We start from the raw sequence: 21,687 nt of genomic DNA on the forward strand, positions 1-21,687 counted from the left end.
TGAACCTCATCAGCCCTCCAACTAGGTTATTCGTCAGATTAGGACCTGTAAGAAGGACATCATTAAGAGATACACCTTGATGTTTGGCACTTGAGTCGAAAACAACCCTAATTTGATTAGGTTTCCGTGGGTGATACACTCCAAATGAAGGCAAGTACCAGCACTCGTCGTTCTTCCCTAAGGATGGAGCTGGTTCTGCATGGTTGTTGCAGAATATTTTGTCAATAAAGGCAACGATGTGTTTTTCTCATCTCAGGCTTACTGTTCATGGTACGCTGAAGAGAGTTAAATCTAGACAGAGCTTGTTCCCTATTGTTCGGGAGTCTCACCCTGGTAGCTCGGAAGGGTAATGGAGAAACCCAGTGATTGGTTTCGTCTTTAAGGAACTCATTGTCCATTATCTTGATAAATTCTCTGTCCTCTACTGACAAAGCTACTTTATCATCGTTCTTGCTTGTGTGAAAGACTAATGTTCCCAAATTGTCGGCAAAGAAGGGAGGAATGTCGTCAGGTGGTTGTATGAGGTCTGGAGGCTTCTCTTTCACCTCATAGTGATGAGGGCAAGGCTTAATGCAAGTTGTGCGTCCATCTCCACGCATGTACGTTTTAATAGAGCGGATTCTTGGTTGATCCAAGCATACGTTTCCTATGACCACCCATCCCAAGTCCAGTCTCTGGGCGTATGGTGCATAGTCGGGACCATTACACTGTTGACGCACCTTGTGTACCCTTAGATTGTCTCTGCCTAGCAGGAGTAGAATCTCGGCATTGTTGTCCATAGGTGGGATAACGTTGGCTAGGTGCCTTAGGTGTGGATGGTGAAATGCAGCTTCCGGGGTAGGAATTTCATCCCTATGGTTGGGTATTTGATCGCATTCGATCAGCGTCGGTAGAGGTATTTCCATATTTCCACTGACAGAACAAGTGATGAATCCTTGTGCCGTCCTGCCGCTAGTCTCTATGCGACCCGAGCAGGTGTTTAAGATGTAGGGTTCTGATGGTCCCTTTATTCCAAAGGCTTCAAAGAATTTAGTGTAATGACCGGCGTCACACAAAGGGAGGGAAATGGGAAGGCCCTGTCCAAGGGAGAGGGAAAGATGGTGACCCCTGACTCACCTTGCGGCTGGCACCTGACTGCCCTGACGTCCCTAGACGGGTTCCTCACCCGTACGCCGATCACATGCCTAAACCCTGGCTTTCCCTAAGATGAGCCCTATGTAGTGAATGGGGCGGTGGGATCACTAGTCCGCACCACTGACACTAATAGGAAAACACCAAGGAGAGGACAGACAATACAGACAAACATATAATCCCAGGTGGGCGACAACAGCAGACCACCAAGGCCCAACAGGGATCCGGACGGTAATGTTCTGGAACAACAACCAGGGAACACGGCTACACAGCTCCAGTGGGTCAGTATAGAAGTCCAGGCAGGAAGCTCTATATCTGGCAACCAGAGAAGTGAGAGATGGGAATATAAGGAGGTTGGGATTGCTGGACAAGAAACAGAGGAGGAGAAGCTACGGATCCCTGAGTGAGCCAAAAAGGATTGCAAGGCAAACCCAGAAAGCTACCATTAATAAACAGCACTGTTTTTAGACATAGAGCACGCAGCCACCCGCTGCGACTTCCTGACCCCGGGTATAATGGAGTCAGGCGTGGCTCTTGACACCCTCGTGACATTTAGGTCCTGCTAGGGAGCGGTTGCTTTGGTCGTCAATGATGGCATACATTTTTACTGCCTTTTCTGGTAGCCCCTCCGGGTAGACCTTGATTACGCATATACGGGCACAACATTTCTCACTCTGGCCCTCCCCACATACGTCCAAGCATGAGCAGGAAACAGCAGTGGCTCTGGTGGTTCTGGGGCTCCCCGCCATGGCCATGGTTCTGGGGCTCCCCGCCATGACTTGGAGCATGACTGGTGGTGACAGCAGCCGGTGAATCCCTTGTGAGTGGAGTTGGATGCATAGCTGAGGCATGTCTTTCACTATGACACTCCTCACATTTGATAATGGATTTACAGTCCTTAGCCATGTGCTCCAATGAAGCGAAGCATCTGAAACATACCCCAAGCTCGGTGAGGACTTTCTTGCGCTCCTGTATGGTTTTGGATCTAAATCCTCTGCATTTGTTCAGTGAGTGTGTTTTTTTATGAATGGGACATTCACGATTGATGGCCTTGTCTCCTGATAAGGTAGTCTACTGTTTACCAGTGGGTACTGCAGATGATGGTAGGTTAGTCTTTCTAACATTCATGCTGCTCTTAAAATCTCTGTGTTTATGCACAATACTTTCATACCTTGATGATGGTGTCACTGAGGCTGTAGTATTGGACTCCAGAAAGTCGAGGCTGGGGTCATTCCTCATCCGCTTCTGCCCTCTTGGCCACCGCCTCGGCTTCTGCCCTCGCAAGGACTTCTTTTTCGGTGAAGGAACGCCTCACTTTGGATTGCTCTGCATTTATGTGGGCCTCTAGTAATCTGTCGCTCAGGGCGGAGCTTCTAGAGCATGATCATCTGTAGGACCTCGAGGAATGTTTGGATGAATGCGATCTGTGTGATCTAGTTTCTTGCAAATGAGAGATACGGAGTTCCACTTTAGCTTTAGCATCCAGCACCATGGCGTCTCTTTGTCTGTCTATTGATTCTGCCTTGCACAATTCTGACAGGGCTTCTTCAATATTAGAGTCTTTTAGAAAGGTTATATACATTGTGGACAGTCTCTTGTATCTTTCATGGGCTGCGTTCAGCCGCCCGACAGCAATTTGTAAACTGGTGGCATCGCCTGAGGAGGACTTAAGTCCTGATATCAGGGTGGAAACTCGTTCCCATAGCTCTGCCAGGTTGTCACATAGCTCATCTTTCCTGGTGTGATAATTTTCCGTGATCTTTATAGTTGGTTTGAGAGAGCGCCTTGGTCGCGTGACTTGGTCTGCTGGAAGTGTGGGTTCTACCTCCAGCTCTTCGTAATGATCAGTATCAGGTTGCATTTGCTTTGTTTCATCACTGGGGAACTGTACGAGCTCCTTTTCGGCCATTTTGATTTAAGGTGCGCTGTCTCTTTAAGAAAATGAACTTTTTAATTGGGGGCTGAAAATTGCAGTGCGGCTCAGATGAGGCACCCCGATGAGGTTCCTAAAGTGTTTTGAGTGAATTGCAGGGTTTTGGTTTGAGGGAGGCCCCGCGTGCGTGAACAGTTCTTATATCATGTGAGCAAGGGTTAATATAGGATGTAGAAAGTGGCTTGGCGAGTAGTGGAGGACTTCCAGGCGAGAGTATATCTACTGCGGACACGCCGTGCTTCCCCTTAGGCTTATGGGACATGCACTGTGCAGATTTGCTGCGAGTGGGCCTGTTGCAGGGGAGGTTCCTGAGTGTGGCACTGGGCTCTGAGGGAATCTGTAGCCAGGCATTGGACATTGAGACAGATATTGACTGGGGTATAAGGCTTTAAGGCAGTTTTTGACTGTTCTGTCCCCACATGAAGGCGAATGAAGGTGTAACTGATAATGACTTTGTGACTGTCCTACCTTCGTATCCAAGCAGTGGAGCAGACCGGACCGGCAGATGCTCAGTTTAGATGGATCCAGACGTAGACATGAGGATGCAATCAAACGTGGGTTTATTTGATCCAAAGCAGTGACATACGGTGATGCAATACAGGAATGCAGTCATGTGGATGTCTTTCCTGAGGCTAACTGCTGGTCAAAAACTGATGCCTTCACAAGCCGAGGTGTGTCTCCAGTCACAAAGGAATGCAGCACTGAAAATGGCTACAGGAAGTGACAAGGACCAAGGCTGCTAAAATCACGCCCAGAGAGAAAAACTTTATTTAACAAAGAACAAGGCGTGCAGCATACGAATTCCGGCCAGCAGATGGCAGCAGAGAACAATAGATAGAAACAACATAGTAAAGAAAAGATAATAATGCAGTGCAGGAATTCAATTTCAAAAGAACAGCACACCGGCATGGAACCCTGATTCCCCGTTACCCGTGATCACCATGGTAGGCGCATAAAAGAACACTGAAAGTTGATAGGGAAGATATCTAAATGGATCGTGGACGTCACGGGGACGTGCGATCAGGCAGAACTTATCTAGAGTCAACAAAGCGGCAGCAGGGCCTCTCCTGTATAACGTTTCCTTATCCAAAATACTGCAGTGACATTCCCTGTAATTTTTTTATTACTCATTCTAATAACAGGACATCTTAGGAGTTCTGTATTGTTATTTATCGTCACTACCTCTCCGAGTCGGGAGTGGGTAATTGCCGCGTGCCTTCGATTTTTCTGCTTTAATAACTTGTCCCACATCTCCAATCAGATTTCAAAAACCAGTGTTGGCTACCTCATCCTCCTCCACCGCCGCTTGCACCTACCCCGCCATATCCACCGCCTCCTCAACCTCCTACTCCATATGGACCTCCTCCTCCTAGATCAAGATTATTATTTTTTATTTCTACGTATTTTATGTTATTTTAAGTCATTTCCCTATCCACATTTGTTTGCAGAGCACTTACCATGCTCTTAACTAGTGTTGATCACAAATATTCAAATTTCGAATTTTTATTGCGAATATAGGTACTTCGAAAATTTGCGAATATTTCGAATATAGTTATATATATTCGTAATTTCAAATATTCGAATTTATTTTTTCGATTTATTTTTTAATTTTTTTTAATTTTTTTTTTATTTATTTTTTGTCAGTAGACATGATCCCTCACTGCTTCTAGCTTGTGGGCCAATAAGAAGGCTGCAATATACTTGACTTTAGGAGTAGTAGTGTTTGCGAATTTTGCTCTATATTTGTTTTTTTTGAATATTCGCTATATTGCTAAATATTCTTGTTTTAGAATATTACGAATATTCGAAAAAACTAAGTTATAGCAATATAGAGAATATTCGAAAGAAATCGAATATACAGCAATTTAGCTAATATAGTGCTATAATCTTCTATAAAGTTGAAAAATTCGCAATAAAAAAATTTGACTCCGAAAATTCGAATTCCAAAAATTCGCATATTACACAATCATTACCTTTCCGATTTTTTGAGTAAAAAAAAATCGCAAATTTTCGAATTTGCAAATTTTTGACGAATATTCTGCAAAATATTCGTGAAATATCGTGAATTCGAATATGACCCCTGCCGCTCATCACTACTCTTAACCACATTTTGCTGCCTTTTGCAGCCCTCTAGCCCTTTCCATGACTTTTATAGAGCCATTTTAGTGCTCCAAAGTTCGGGTCCCCATTGACTTCAATGGGGTTCAGGTTCGGGTCAAGTTCGGGTCCCGAACGCAAACTTTTTTGCGAAGTTCGGCCGAACCCGTCGAACCTGAACTTCCCGGTGTCCGCTCAACTCTACTTGTAACACTAACTACTCATATGACACTGGGAGGGAAAATGTCTAAGTGGGTGCAATTTGGCCATTTTCACTTAGGGGTGTACTCACTTTTGTTGCCAGCAGTTTAGACATTAATGGCTGTGTGATGAATTATTTTGAGGGCACACCAAATTTACACTGTTATACAAGATGTACACTGACTACTTTACATTGTATCAAAGTGTCAGATGTTCAATGTTGTCCCATGATAAGATATAATAAAATATTGACAAAAATTTGAGGGCTGTACTCACTTTTGTGAGATACTGTACAACTGAAACACTAAGAGTGAGGGACCTGATGACAAGAGCTTACAATCTATGAGGAAATGGGGGTGACACATGTTTTCTAGAATGTTTTCTAAAGTGGTCTAGTCATCTTTTCGGTTCTGAAGAAAGAGGGGTGGGTAAACGAGGAGGAGTCAGTTTTGGGAACATAAGCCTGCCTTAAAATGTGTTTTTAATGCATGTTTAAAGCTATATAAGTTGTGGATTAACCTGATACAACTAACTGCGACAAACTGCGGTTTTGTGTCTGGTTTGCAAAACTGAGCTAGCCGAATGTAAGTCAATGGTGCCGGATCCGTTTATTTGGACAGGTTTGTTCATTTAATACAATTTCGATTTAATACAACCGCATCAGAACGGAATGGATGCAGCTGATTGTATTAAATCGAACGGAAGCGTTTTCCTCTGTTTTTGAGATCCTCAGCCGGATTACAAAACCTAAAAGGAAAACGCATATGTGAAAGTAGCTTAATCCCTACTCTTAGAACATTTTAAGCAACTTTCTTTTCTTTCCTCTAAATCTACAGATTCTGCAGATTAATAAGCAAGATAAAATATAAATACTAAACTAGGTGAAATCAAACCTTTATACAAAATAAACACTATTGGAATATGCTAACCAATGTATTAAAATATATACCCAATCTGCAAAAAGTGGAGACAGCAGATGGGTTAACGCAGCTTGAGAAGTTATATGGTCCACTGCTGACAACTAAACCAATACATTCAGTACACAGCCAGCATGGAGTATAGCCTTAGGACATGAATGGACAGTTATAGGAGAATGTCACACAGATGGCGAAGTTGAATGGTACATTTTTGCCAAAAGATATTTTAATATTATATAAGATTCGCCAGTAGGCAAACACATTACAATACAATGGAGACACTTATTATTGCAGCTGCAAATATTATACAAAACATTTTCTTCTGAAATCGTGGAACTATAAGTACCGGTAACAAGAATGTTGTGGAAACTTTGGTCTATAATATGAGGTTGCATAATGGCTAGTAGACATGAATATTATAAATGAGCAAATCAATTTTAAACTAATCGTATTACATCCAAATTTTGTAAATTAGGTTGGGTAAATTTTGGAGTGAGAGAAAAAAAGTGAGAATGAGAGGAAAAAAAGGAGACCTCAAAGTGTTATACACTAATTTTAACGCCATTTGGAGCACTTTTCATTCAGGTAGAATCGATTCAGACCTGAACTGAATCTGTTGACCATTTTGGTAAATCAACCTGTCACGGAAGGAAGGGAAGAGTCCAGCCCTGGACTCCACACGCACCTTTGTCTCTACCTACTTGCACGACCCGTCCTATCTGACGGCAAACAACTTGGCCGCAGTCCCTAGCTTAAATACGTGCAGGGGCCTAAAAGCAAAGGGAAAACCGTGAACAGAGTCAGTGAAGCAAAAGTAAAAAAACAGGAGGTCACGCAGTACACAGGGAAAAACACAATAGCAAGGTCACAAAGCCGAGGTCGGAAGCCAAGAGGTCACGTCAAATACAAATAGAGGTAGCTAGGTCGAGGTAAAAAACAAAGCAGAGGTAAAAACAATCAAGGTCTCAATATATAAAGAAAGCTGGTGAGGGTAACTAGACCAATCACAGGCAACCTGTGACCAGCAGGATGCCTGTTAAAATAGCAGGAAAAAGTGAGTCACGTGACATGGCCAGCGTCACGTGACCCAAGTCCAGACCAAACGCCGGCCACGTCCTTGCTGCTGCACAGAGGCGGGATGTCAGCGGCGCAGGAAGGAGGAAGCGTGTTGCCGGCTCCCCGTTACACAACCTGAATCAAATTTTGAGCGATTCACGCATCTCTAAAGAATATGTTTTCAGAAAAAGAAAAAAGTTACCATATTTTTCGCTTTATAAGACGCACTTATATGGGGGTCTGATATGGGGGTCTGACATGAAGATCTAATGGAGGTCTGATCTGAGGTTTTGATAAGGGGGTCTGATCTAAGGTCTGATATGGGGGACTGATCTAAGTTCTGATATAGGGTCTGATCTGAAGGCTGATGAAGATTGGGGTCTAAAATATATTTTTTCTAACTTTCCTCCTCTAACACTTGATGCTCGGGTTCGACGGGTTCGGCCGAACTTTACAAAAAAGTTCGAGTTCGGGACCCGAACTTGACCCCAAACCAGAATCCCATTGTCAATGGGGACCCGAACTTTTGAGCACTAAAAAGGCTGTTAAAATGTCATGGAAAGGGCTAGAGGGCTGCAAATACCAGGGAAATGTGGTTAAGAGCATGGCAAGTGCTCTGCAAACAAAAATGGATAGGGAAATAAAATTATTATTTTTTTACCTGTCTACTAGGTATAGCAGTGGTACATCACAGCCAAAAATTGGTGAATTTCACCCGAAAATGTAACTGACAAATTTTATTTTATTTTTTTACCTGTCTACTAGGTATAGCAGTGGTACATTATACCCAAAAATTGGTGAATTTCACCCGAAAATGTAACTGACAAAGTAGTGAAATGACATAAAATAAAATAAACTTTGTACAAATTAAAAGAAAAATTTGATTTATGAGGTGGAGTTCCATATGGAGTAGGAGTTTGAGGAGGCGGTGGACGTAGCGGTGTAGGTGGAAGCGGCGGTGGAGGAGGACGAGGTAGCCAACACTGGTTTTTGGTTTTAATTTATTATGATTTTTTTAAATTAGGGTACACTCCAAAAGAGTGTGAAATATCCAAAATACAAGAATGAGCAATTGTGCTGCAGTATAACAATGGCTGGTTAAGGCCGGTATACATGTCTATTCTGCACAAGGTGCGGACAAGTCCTGTGGGATCCATGCCTGGTTTATTTTAATGAATGTGAGCTTGTCCACATTGGCTTTAGACAGACGGCTGCGCTTGTCTGTGATGACGCCCCCTGCCATGCTAAACACACGTTCAGATAATACACTGGCTGCAGGGCAGGCCAGCACCTCCAAGGCATAAAGGGCAAGCTCAGGCCATGTGCCCAATTTGGAGACCCAGAAGTTGAAGGGGGCAGAACCGTCATTCAGTACGTGTAGGCGTGTGCACACATACTTCTCCACCATGTTGCTGAAATGCTGCCTCCTGCTAAGATGTTCCATATCAGCTGGTGGTGCAGGTTGTTGTGGCGTGCTGACAAAGCTTTTTCACATTTCGGCCATGCTAACCCTGCCTTCTGAGGTGCTGGCGATGCCCCAGCTGCATTGGCGACCTCTTCCTCGTCCTCTGCCTTCGCCTTGTGCTTCCACTGTGCCCCCGCTGTCAGGTGGGAATGCCACCAGCAGAGCGTCCACCAGCATCTTCCGATCACGCTCCAGTAAGGGAATTAAGGACTGTACGTTGTCCTTGTAACGGGGATCCAGCAGCGTGGCCACCCAGTAATCAGCACAAGTTAGAATGTGGGCAACTCGGCGGTCGTTGCAGAGACACTGCAGCATGTAATCGCTCATGTGTGCCAGGCTGACCAGAGGCAATGAAAAGCTGTCCTCCGTGGGAGGTGTATCATCTGTGTCCTCTGTATCCCCCTAGCCACGCACTAGTGAAGGCCATGAGCTGGTCTGGGTGCCACCCTGCTGTGAACATGGTTCCTCCTCCTCCATCTCCTCCTCCTCATCCTCCACCTCCTCATCCTCCAGAACTGTGCCCTGGCTGGACAATTGTGTACCTGGCGTTTGTGGGTGCAGGAACCCACCCTCAGAGCCACTTGTGAATGACTGACCGGAAACCCTACGAAATCCTCCTCCCTCTTCCTCCTCCTCCTCCTGTACCACATCCTCTTCCATCATCGCCAGCAGCGTTTTTTCAAGGAGGCATAGAAGTGGGATAGTAATGCTGAGAATGGCGTTATCGGCAGTGGCCATGTTGGTGGAGTACTCGAAACAGCACAACAAGGAACACAGGTCTCGCATGGAGGCCCAGTCATTGGTGGTGAAGTGGTGCTGTTCCGCAGAGCGACTCACCCGTGCATGCTGCAGATGAAACTCCACTGTCTTACTGATGAAGGGACCAAGTGAAGTCCTGAAACGCGTTTAAGGAGTACGGAGGATTATTGCCAATAGAGCAATAGCAACATACAAAGATTGAACTGGAAGCAGAAGCGCTCCCCTAACATCATTTGCACTCTCAAACCGGCCCGGCAGATCCCGATCACATGACCAACACTAGGTCACGTGCATACCTAACAACAGACGCGCGCGCTTGGATACCACGTGGGACGCCGACAGCCGGAGAACAGAGCTGCAAGCAACATCTGTTTTGGAGCACCGACGGAAAACATCCCCGCGTGGTGGGTAAGTGATCTCTGAACCCAAGACACTACGGGACGCCGTACCGAGGTCCAGAACACCAATTCCCCCACAGGTTGTTGTTTCTTTCCTCCACAAGCATAAGCTTCACATTGTATACTATACAGGATAGTGCTTTTTTATCCATTTTTCCTTTTAGCGCTACCCTATATAAGCCATAGTCCCACAAGGGACCATACTGTTGTATGATTATATTTTACAAGACTTGACAACTTCTTTTTTTCGCAACCTATATATCTATCTACTTATAAAGGGACATAGACTGATCACCAACTGCTGGGAAAGGATATTATATCCATAGAAGCCCACCAGAAAAGATCCAACTCATGGTCAACAGCACCAGTAGTACATCTTATTGACTTTTCCAACTTTTTTCATCCTGAAAAGTACATTATTTTTCACAGATTTTTTATTATTTTTTTATTTCTATGTCCTAATATTTTTTATTTTTATCATACTTTTTATCATTTTTTATCACTTGTTTTCCCACCTTTTTCCCACCACTTTATATACTAATTATCCTAATGGACTAGACACCACAAATTTTCCCACACGGATCCATCCTAAAAAACCACCCAGCCACCCCTTATCTGGCACCCACCACAAGTGCCCAGATTCCCCCACTCACTCACCTATGCTATAAAAATCCCTACCTTATTTTTAAACTAGTATCTTAAATAAAAACTACCATTATTAATCCCACTTATGAGTGTGCCTGCTATCTCCTTATTTGAAACTCCACTATCGCCTGCTGCTGCTCGCACAAGGTGCAATGTGCAAGGAGGAGTTCCACCTTGTGGGCACGTCGCATATGAGGCGGTGAACGGGAAGGTTGAAGTTACGCTGCAGCGCTGACAGGCGAGCAGCAGCAGGGTGAGAATGCCGAAAGCACGAACAGATGGCCCGCACTTTATGCAGCAGCTCTGACATATCGGGGTAATTTTTAAGGAATCTCTGCACCACCAAATTCAGCACATGCGCCAGGCAAGGGATGTGCGTCAAACTGGCTAGTTCCAGAGCTGCTATGAGATTTCGTCCATTATCGCACACCACCAGGCCAGGCTTGAGGCTCACTGGCACCAACCACTGATCGGTCTGTTGTTTGTCCCCCAAACAGATAATTTTTAAAACTGCCTGCTGTCGTTTATCCCTGGCTGTGCTGAAGTTGGTGGTGAAGGTGTTACGCTGACCGGATGAGGAGCCGGTAGAGGATGAGGAAGCGGAGTAGGAGGAGGAAGCAACAGGAGGCAAACTGAAGCGCTCTGCAATCCTCGGTGGTGGAAGGACATGCGCCTGTAGCGGTCAGATGAGGGAGAGACCACAAAGCAGGATTCAAGTACAGTACAGCAGACAAGGAGACTGAAGCAAAAACCGGCTTCATTAAGGAGCAAAATGAAACTGCCGGAAAACCTGAGTAACAATACAGTACCACCGCACCAGAGGCACAATGGGACAAAGACAGGAATGGTATGAACAGGTGAACATAAATCAACAACAATGGCAATGGAGTTTTGCATATACACAGAATGAGCTAATTTCCTATCTAGCCCTGCTACCCAGGGGACGCTTCTACAGCGCACTGACTAAGTCCCTGACTCTATAACCTATCACAGGAAAACACTGGTGCCACTCACAGTTCTGCAGATTCTCCTGGGTACAATAAGATGCAGTCTGGATCCAGGTCCGGTCGCTTGCTTGTCTGTCTTTCTCTCTCTGGTCACAACAGATGCAGATCTTCACCTAGTTCCAGCTCTGGCAGGAAGGATCCAGCTTGTACTGGTCTCTACACATGGTCCCACTTCTCTGGAACACTCAGTGAAGTCCTCTGTGTGCAGCTCCACAGCTGTCAGGAAAATCTCAGCTAATATAGCCTCCTGCTGCTCCAGTCTTTTACTATTATCTCTCAGCAGTCCATCTCTCCCTGTTATCTCAGCAAGGCCCCAGCAACTTCTGGAACAGCCCGGGAAAAACTTCTTAACTCTTTCTTAGCCTCTGGCCAGCACAACTCAGGTTCCTGTTTAGTCACAGTGGCCTCGGGTGGCCGGAGGGAAACATGACAATCTGCATAGATATAAGTGCTGGAAATGCTGCTGGTTGATTCAGGGATGCCTCTTACATGCCTCCCCACTTAAAGGTGGCATTCTCGGCCTCGCTATATAGTCCATGGAAAACAAAGGGGTTAATGAAACATTTAAACGGCAGTACAACATTGTCCACAATACGTGCAGGCAGACCAAATAAAATCATCATCAGCGTACCTGTTTGGTGGAACCCCTGCAGTAGACCTACTGGATCTCCGGAGGTCTTGACTATCTGCTAGGACCTGACTTTCTCCAGTGGGAGTTGTTAACCTGGGCTCTTCCATTACAGCAGGAGATCTGGGTTTGGTCGCGGGTTCCTCCTCATTGCGAGACGGTAGTGGTTCTGTAGCAGGAGCCTCATCACCTACGGCCTGGGGACCTTCCGCAGTGTCAGGAACGGTCCACCAGTCTTCACATTTGTTTCCCTCTGAGAAAACACATTCTGGGTATGGGGCAGGAGGAGAAGGTGTCCTCTGAATAGGTGCAGGATCTGCGGACCGGCAAGGGCGTAGCATATTCCTATTTAAAGTCTGTGAAGCAAACTCCTCATTTTCAACTTGCACTTCATAAACCGGACCATTAGAGTACACTCTCTTGATCACTTTGTATGGCTGTACTTCCCAACGCTCACTCAATTTGCCTCTGGGGCGTTTCTCTCGTACCAGAACCCGGTCTCCAGGCTTCAGTGGCACCTCCTGGACTGGAGGACGGTCCGTATGAGTTCTCTCCTGTAACCGCTGGCCTGCCAAATGGCGGATGGTCTGGAGTCGCTGACTGTGTTCTTTCACCCATGAGGTGGTTGATCACTCCATTAGGTCTTCTGGCTGTTCCAGGTTCAATTCAACGATTTCTCTACCAGCTCTCCCAAACAATAACATATGCGGGGTGTAACCGGTGGTGGTATGGACCCGATTATTGCAGGCCCAGACTAGTTCCGGCAGGTAATCAGGCTAGTGTGCCCTCTTGTCTTCCTCTAGCGTTCTCAGCATTTGTAGCAGCGTCCGGTTGAAGCGCTCACAGGCCCCATTCCCTTGGGGATGATAGGGGGTCGTTCTGGATTTTTCAATACCGTACAATCAGTGTAGCTCCTCTATTACTTTCCCTTGAAAGCACGCCCCTTGATCTGAGTGGATCCGCTTGGGACACCCGTAGACCCGGATGAAATCCTGACAGAAAGCGCGTGCTGCGGACCCAGCCGTCTGATCCCGAGTTGGGGAGACTACTGCAAATTTGGAGAAGTGGTCAACCATGACCAGGCAGTACTGTGGACCTCTTGATGATTGTCCCACGAGGAGGTAGTCTATCATCAATAATTCCAGCTGTTCTTTGGTCTGTATGGACTGGAGGGGTGCCCTCTGTTCCGTGCTTTTAGTGAGTTTACACACTCGACACTGTCGGAAAACTTCCTCCACCACGGCCTCCAGTCGCGGACAATACACATAACGCTGCAGCCACTGGTAAGTATTGGCGGGCCCGAAGTGAGCTCCAAATTCATGGGCTTCTTTTGCTATCTCACATGCCACGCTTCCGGGTATGACTACTTGCCACCTCGCCTCTAGGTCATTGGGCTGTTGCCACTTGCGGTACAGAACAGCTCCGTGCATTTCCAGTCTGTCCCATTGATGTAAAACGGACTTCATCTCGGCATCCAGGTCAGCCCTTACTTCTTTGTTGGGCTTCCTTCGCTGGGTTACCCAGCTTTTAATCTGCCGCAGTCCAACATCTTCATCCTGTAATTGGCCCCAGTCCTCATTAGTCCTCCTCAATGCCTTGGGTAGCTAACGGGCCTCCCCACTTGTCTGGGCCGCAACTGTGGGCAGAACGAACTTGCGGAAATCCGGAGTTTCATCTTCTTCTTTTTCTTCATCGACATCCCCTATTGGGGTCTCAAAAGTAACCCTCGACAGGCCATTGGCATTAGTGTTCTTCGTAGCGGAACGGTAGCGAATTGAGAAGTCATATTTTGCAAGGCGAGCTGCCCAGCGTTGCTCCAGGGCTCCCAACTTGGCAGTGTCCAGATGGGCCAGGGGATTGTTATCAGTCCGTACAAAGATCTTAGCTCCTGTCAAATATCCTGCAAACTTCTCCATCATGGCCCACACCAGGGCAAGGAGTTCTAGCCGGAAGGAACTGTAGTTGTGGGTGTTTAGCTCTGTCTCTCACAAGGATCTACTGGCGTAGGCGATCATCCTCTCATGTCCATCTTGTACCTGCGACAGGACTGCCCCGAGTCCGTAGAGACTGCCATCAGTAGATAAGAGAAATGGTTTATCAAAGTTGGCATAAGCCAATATGGGGGCCGATGTCAGAGCTTCTTTCAGGGCCTGGAAGGCCTCTTCCTGTTTCTGCCCCCAGGGAATATTTTGGCCCTTGGATTGCCCAGCCGTTCCTCTCAACAACTCATTCAGAGGGCCTGCTATCTTGGCATAGTCTTTGATGAACCGCCGGTAGTACCCGGTCAGTCCAAGGAAGGCCTTCAACTCCCGCAGCATTCTGGGCACTAGCCATTGTCGTATTGCAGCCACTTTGTCTTGGGATGGCAACACTCCGTCTTGGGACACCCTATGGCCCAAGTACTCGATCTCCCTCTTGAAGAGATGACACTTCTTTGGCTTTACCTTTAGGCTATGGGATCGCAGTCGCTCGAGTACCTGCCCTAGCCGATTCAGGTGTTCTTGAAAAGTAGCAGAGTATACTATGATATCGTCCAGGTATATCAGAGTGGCTTCAAAATTCAGGTCTCCCAGGCATCTCTCAATCAGCCGCTGGAAGGTCCCCGGGGCATTAGTCAGCCCAAATGGCATCCTGTTGAATTCAAATAGTCCCATGGGGAGTATGAACGCCGTCTTTGCCTTGTCTTGCTCGGCCACTGGTACCTGCCAGTACCCGCTCGCCAGGCCCAAGGTAGAGAAGTATTTGGCTCGCCCTAGAGCATTCAGAGACTCCTCGATACGTGGCAGAGGATATGAGTCTCGCGCGGTGCATGCATTCAACCGCCGGTAATCCACACAAAACCAAATAGTGCCATCCTTCTTCTTAACAAGCACCACTGGGGCCGCCCAAGAGCTCTGGCTACCCCGCACCACTCCGGAATCTATCATCTGTTTCAACAACGTTTTCACTTCCTGGTACAACTTGGGCGGAATCTGCCGATATCTTTCCCGAATTGGAGGAGTGTCCCCCGTTGGTATCTCATGTGTGATAGCATCCGTGCAGCCAAAGTCATCTGCGTGACGGGCGAATGCAGCCTGATTCTCCCACAGCATGTTTTCAACTGCTTGCCGATGGTCTGAACTGAGAGCCTTCACATCTATTTCCATTTGATCCAAATGGTTCTCCCATTCCATTCTGGGGGCGGCATCTTTTCTACACTGGCAGTAACTGCCAGGGTCCAAACAGCATCACCTACCGGAGCTGGAGTCACTTCTCTCCGACACAATACTTCTCCCCGATGTAGGTACACACAAGCCAGTTCCACTCCTGGCGTCAAGGAAACTTCTAGATGTCCCATATTCACAGCTCTTATGGCTACTCATCCATTCTGGACCACTCCCAGTGTTCGGGCCACCAGGACATCCTGACCCAAGTCTCCTAGGGCCGTCGGTTCGATGAACACCTCCATACCTTCAAGATTGCGGAAGGTTCCCATGGGTAACGTCAACACGGTCTCCCGTCCAGGTGGGATGGTGAGGGTAGCCTTTCCTGGCGCTCGGATCGTTCCCACAGACTGGAGTGCTGGGACACTTTTCTGTATCCCACAGAATCGGATCAGCCGTTGAAACGCTTTCTGAGTAGGTTTGTGCGGAGTGGCTTGCTTCTAATAGCCTGGCCCCTGTTTGGTGAACATTATCTGATCTAATTCTCACAGAATGTTCATGCCCATTATCACAGGCACATCTTCTTTGAACGTCTCAGGGACCAACAGGATACCTTTCCGTCCCACTTCTTGCCCACATAGACGGACATTCATCCACACGACTCCTGTGACAGGGATCTGTTGTTGATTGGCTGCTGTAACCCGGACCAGCGTCTCTCGCTCTGGCTTGGCCAGTACTTGGAAGTAACGGTAGAAGAGTGACTCAGGCATAGTCGTTACTTGTGACCCGGTATCTACTAAGCAGTCGACCGGAATGCCTTCAAATTCATCTCGAATGGTGGGACACCCTGCGACCAGGTGTTCGAAGCCATACTGGGAACCTTGGCTCTCCACCTCCCCCGCAGTATGCCCCGCAGGGAAGGGATTGCTCGCCTGGAAAAGTAGTGGCGGCTAGGCACGACGTATTGTGGAATAGCCACCGCCATAAGGCCTTTAAAACGATCCGTCTTCACCAGACGGAATGACAGCATTTCAAAGGCCAGTAATTTTAAAATGCTGGCATTCAGGACTAGGGATCGCAGGTGGGTAGGGGGGTACTTCCTCTTCCTCTCCAGTGTTTGGGAGATGGACTAGGACCTCATCGTCCCCTGCATCGTCTTCCACCTAGTCTTCCTCCTGCCCTCATTTTCGGTCTGCACACTGCAAAAAGACGACGCAGTTGGCACCTGCGTTTCGTCAACATCAGAGACGTGCTGAGGTGGTATTCCCATGTCCTCATCAGGAAACATAAGTGGTTGTGCGTCAGTGCATTCTATGTCTTCCACCTCTGGGGAAGGGCTAGGTGGATGCCCTTGGGAAACCCTGTCAGCAGAGTCTTCAAACAGCATAAGAGACTGCTGCATGACTTTAGGCTCAGACAGGTTCCCCGATATGCACGGGGGTGATGTGACAGACTGATGGGCATGGGTTTCAGGCGCCACCTGTGCGCTTTCTGCAGAAGACTGGGTGGGAGATAATGTGAACCTGCTGGATCCACTGTCGGCCACCCAAATGACTAGTGCCTGTACTTGCTCAGGCCTTACCATCCTAAATGTGACTGTCACCTATGCATGTGTAATCAAAGATGACCAGTATATGAACACACGGTTTATTTCAACCGCAGTAAACGAATGGCCGTATTTGTGGCCTAAATGTGACTGTATTCTATGTACGTTAAATTCAAAATGAGCAGTATATGAACACATGGTTTATTTCAACCGCAGTAAATGAATGGCCGTATTTGTGGCCTAAATGTGACTGTATTCTATGTACGTTAAATTCAAAATGAGCAGTATATGAACACACGGTTTATTTCAACCACAGTAAACGAATGGCCGTATTTGTGGCCTAAATGTGACTGTATTCTATGTACACTAAATTCAAAATGAGCAGTATATGAACACACGGTTTATTTCAACCGCAGTAACCTAATGGCCGTATTTGTGGCCTAAATGTGACTGTCACTTATGCACGTGTAATCAAAGATGACCAGTATATGAAAAAAAATAAAAATTTAAGCACAGTCAGAAAAAAAGCTGTATTTCTGGACTAGCAGACATGCAGATAGATAGTGCTGGTGCACTATATGAAAAAAAAATATATTTAAGCAGCCAGAAAAAAAGCTGTATTTCTGGACTAGCAGACATGCAGATAGATAGTGCTGGTGCACTATATGAAAAAAAAAAAATATTTAAGCAGCCAGAAAAAAAGCTGTATTTCTGGACTAGCAGACATGCAGATAGATAGTGCTGCACCAGCATGTCTGCATAAAATAGCTGCCGATTAGGTATTTAAAGTGACAAACTGAAGTAAAAAAAAAAAGCGTTTTCAACAGAAGTTGGCTCAGTGCAGGCTTAAAAAAACTGTGCACTGAACCCACAAAACACATTGGATTGAGATCGCTGATTTATAAGGCAGTTCTTCTTAGTATTTATCCCTGATCAGTCCCTGACAGCCACAGCAGCATTCTCTCCCTACACTAAGAATAGCAGAGTGACGTGCAGCGCTACGTGACTCAGCCTTATATAGAGGCTGGGTCACATGCTGCAGTTGGCCAATCACAGGCATGCCAATAGTAGGCATGGCTGTGATGGCTTCTAAGGGCACACAGTTAAACGCTTTTTGATTGGCTGCTTTGCAGCCTTTCAAAAAGCGCCATAAAAATCGCCGAACACCGAACACGAACCCGAACTTTTACGTAAATGTTCGGGTTCGGGTCCAAAAAAAGCTAAAGTTCGGTACGAACCCGAACTTTAAAGTTCGGGTTCGCTCAACTCTTTTTATTGCCAATTTTGTCTAATGTTTATGTCTGCTATTGTAGCTCAGCCCTATTCACCTTACTTTCCCCACATCCAGAGTACAAAAATCTATTCCCATTTGCATTGGAGAGGTAGTAACTAGGGATGAGCGAACCCGAACTGTATAGTTCGGGTTCGTACCGAATTTTGGGGTGTCCGTGGCACGGACCCGAACCCGAACATTTTCGTAAAAGTCTGTGTTCGGGTTCGGTGTTCGGCGCTTTCTTGGCGCTTTTTGAAAGGCTGCAAAGCAGCCAATCAACAAGCGTCATACTACTTGCCCCAAGAGGCCATCACAGCCTTGCCTACTATTGGCATGGCTGTGATTGGCCAGTGCAGCATGTGACCCAGCCTCTATATAAGCTTGGGTCACGTAGCGCTGCACGTCACTCTGCTGATTCAAGCATAGGGAGAGGTTTCTGCTGCGATGTTAGGGCGAGATTAGGCAGATTAACTCCTCCAAAAGACTTCATTCTGTGATCGATCTGCAGTTGTGGATCATTGAAGTGCTAATATCGACTTGCTCACTTTTTTGAGGCTGCCCAGAGCGTTTTTAGATCACTTTTTTCTGGGGTGATCGGCGGCCATTTTGTGGCTTGTGGTGCGCCAGCACAAGCTATCACCAAGTGTATTTAACCATCAATAGTGTGGTTATTATTTGCTATATCCTACATCAGCTGCAGGCTGAGCCTGTGTCACCGAAGTGCATTTAACCATCAACAGTCTGGTTATTTTTTGGCCATATACTACATCAGCTGCAGGCTGAGCCTGTGTCACCGAAGTGCATTTAACCATCAACAGTCTGGTTATTTTTTGGCCATATACTACATCAGCTGCAGGCTGAGCCTGTGTCACTGAAGTGCATTTAACCATCAACAGTCTGGTTATTTTTTGGCCATATACTACATCAGCTGCAGGCTGAGCCTGTGTCACCGAAGTGCATTTAGCCATCAACAGTCTGGTTATTTTTTGGCCATATACTACATCAGCTGCAGGCTGAGCCTGTGTCACCGAAGTGCATTTAACCATCAACAGTCTGGTTATTTTTTGGCCATATACTACATCTGGTGCAGGCTGAGCCTGTGTCACCCAAGTGAATTTAACCATCAATAGTGTGGTTATTTTTTGGCCATATACTACATCAGGGGCAAGTTGAGCCTGTCACCCAGCGCTTAAAAAATAGACCTGACATTTTTATTCAACCAAATCTGTACTGTTTTAGCTGGTCAAGTTATTTGTAGTGACCGTAAAAGCACACTTTTTGTTCTGGGTTGAAAAACTATTCCCAAATTTGCCATTCTCAAAATAACTAGTTTCTGCTATATGAGGCTTACTTGAAATCTATCCCCAAAAGGATATCTTACATTCAAGGTGCTGAGTGTCATTCAGAAAAACTTAACACACACGCTACCGTGCAGATACAAGTCTAATTCTGTGATTAAACCTATACCTGTCACACAGCGCAAACAAATGGCCTCACATTTCTATTCAACCAAATCTGTACTGTTTTAGCTGGTCAAGTTATTTGTAGTGATCGTAAAAGCACACTTTTTGTTCTGGGTTGAAAAACTCTTCCCAAATTTGCCATTCTCAAAATAACTAGTTTCTGCTATATGAGTCCTACTTGAAATCTATCCCAAAAAGGATATCTTACATTCAAGGTGCTGAGTGTCATTCAGAAAAACTTAACACACACGCTACCGTGCAGATACAAGTCTAATTCTGTGATTAAACCTATACCTGTCACACAGCGCAAAAAAAAACAGGCCTCACATTTCTATTCAACCAAATCTGTACTGTTTTAGCTGGTCAAGTTATTTGTAGTGACCGTAAAAGCACACTTTTTGTTCTGGGTTGAAAAACTATTCCCAAATTTGCCATTCTCAAAATTGTGGTGAACGGGAACAATGAGGAAAACATCTAATAAGGGACGCGGACGTGGACATGGTCGTGGTGGTGTTAGTGGACCCTCTGGTGCTGGGAGAGGACATGGCCGTTCTGCCACAGCCACACGTCCTAGTGAACCAACTACCTCAGGTCCCAGTAGCCGCCAGAATTTACAGCGATATTTGGTGAGGCCCAATGCCGTTCTAAGGATGGTAAGGCCTGAGCAGGTACAGGCATTAGTCAATTGGGTGGCTGACAGTGGATCCAGCACGTTCAGATTATCTCCCATCCAGTCTTCTGCAGAAAGCGCACAGATGGCGCATGAAAACCAAGCCCATCCGTCTGTCACATCACCCCCATGCATATCAGGGAAACTGTCTGAGCCTCAAGTTATGCAGCAGTCTCTTATGCTGTTTGAAGACTCTGCTGCCAGGGTTTCCCAAGGGCATCCACCTAGCCCTTCCCCAGGGGTGGAAGAGATAGAATGCACTAACGCACAACCACTTATTTTTCCTGATGATGAGGACATGGGAATACCACTTCAGCACGTCTCTGATGATGACGAAACACAGGTGCCAACTGCTGCGTCTTTCTGCAGTGTGCAGACTGAACAGGAGGTCAGGGGGTCAAGACTGGGTGGAAGACGATGCAGGGGACGATGAGGTCCTAGACCCCACATGGAATGAAGGTCGTGCCACTGACTTTCAGAGTTCGGAGGAAGAGGCAGTGGTGAGACCGAGCCAACAGCGTAGCAAAAGAGGGAGCAGTGGGCAAAATCAGAACACTAGCCGCCAAGAGACTCCGCCTGCTACTGACCGCCGCCATCTGGGACCGAGCACCCCAAAGGCAGCTTCAAGGAGTTCCCTGGCATGGCACTTCTTCAAACAATGTGCTGACGACAAGACCCGAGTGGTTTGCACGCTGTGCCATCAGAGCCTGAAGCGAGGCATTAACGTTCTGAACCTTAGCACAACCTGCATGACCAGGCACCTGCATGCAAAGCATGAACTGCAGTGGAGTAAACACCTTAAAAACAAGGAACTCACTCAGGCTCCCCCTGCTACCTCTTCTGCTGCTGCTGCCTCGGCCTCTTCTGCTGCTGCCGCCGCCTCGGCCTCTTCCTCCGCCTCTGGAGGAACGTTGGCACCTGCCGCCGAGCAAACATGGGATGTACCACCAACACCACCACCTGCGTCACCAAGCATCTCAACCATGTCACACGGCAGCGTTCAGCTCTCCATCTCACAAACATTTGAGAGAAAGCGTAAATTCCCACCTAGCCACCCTCAATCCCTGGCCCTGAATGCCAGCATTTCTAAACTACTGGCCTATGAAATGCTGTCATTTAGGCTGGTGGACACACACAGCTTCAAACAGCTCATGTCGCTTGCTGTCCCACAGTATGTTGTTCCCAGCCGGCACTACTTCTCCAAGAGAGCCGTGCCTTCCCTGCACAACCAAGTGCACTGCGCAACGCCATCTGTGGCAAGGTCCACCTAACCACAGATACGTGGACCAGTAAGCACGGCCAAGGACGCTATATCTCCCTAACTGCACACTGGGTAAATGTAGTGGCGGCTTGGC

Source organism: Bufo bufo, chromosome 4 (genome assembly GCF_905171765.1).
Source record: "Bufo bufo chromosome 4, aBufBuf1.1, whole genome shotgun sequence".
NCBI classification, from domain to species: Eukaryota; Metazoa; Chordata; class Amphibia; order Anura; family Bufonidae; genus Bufo; species Bufo bufo.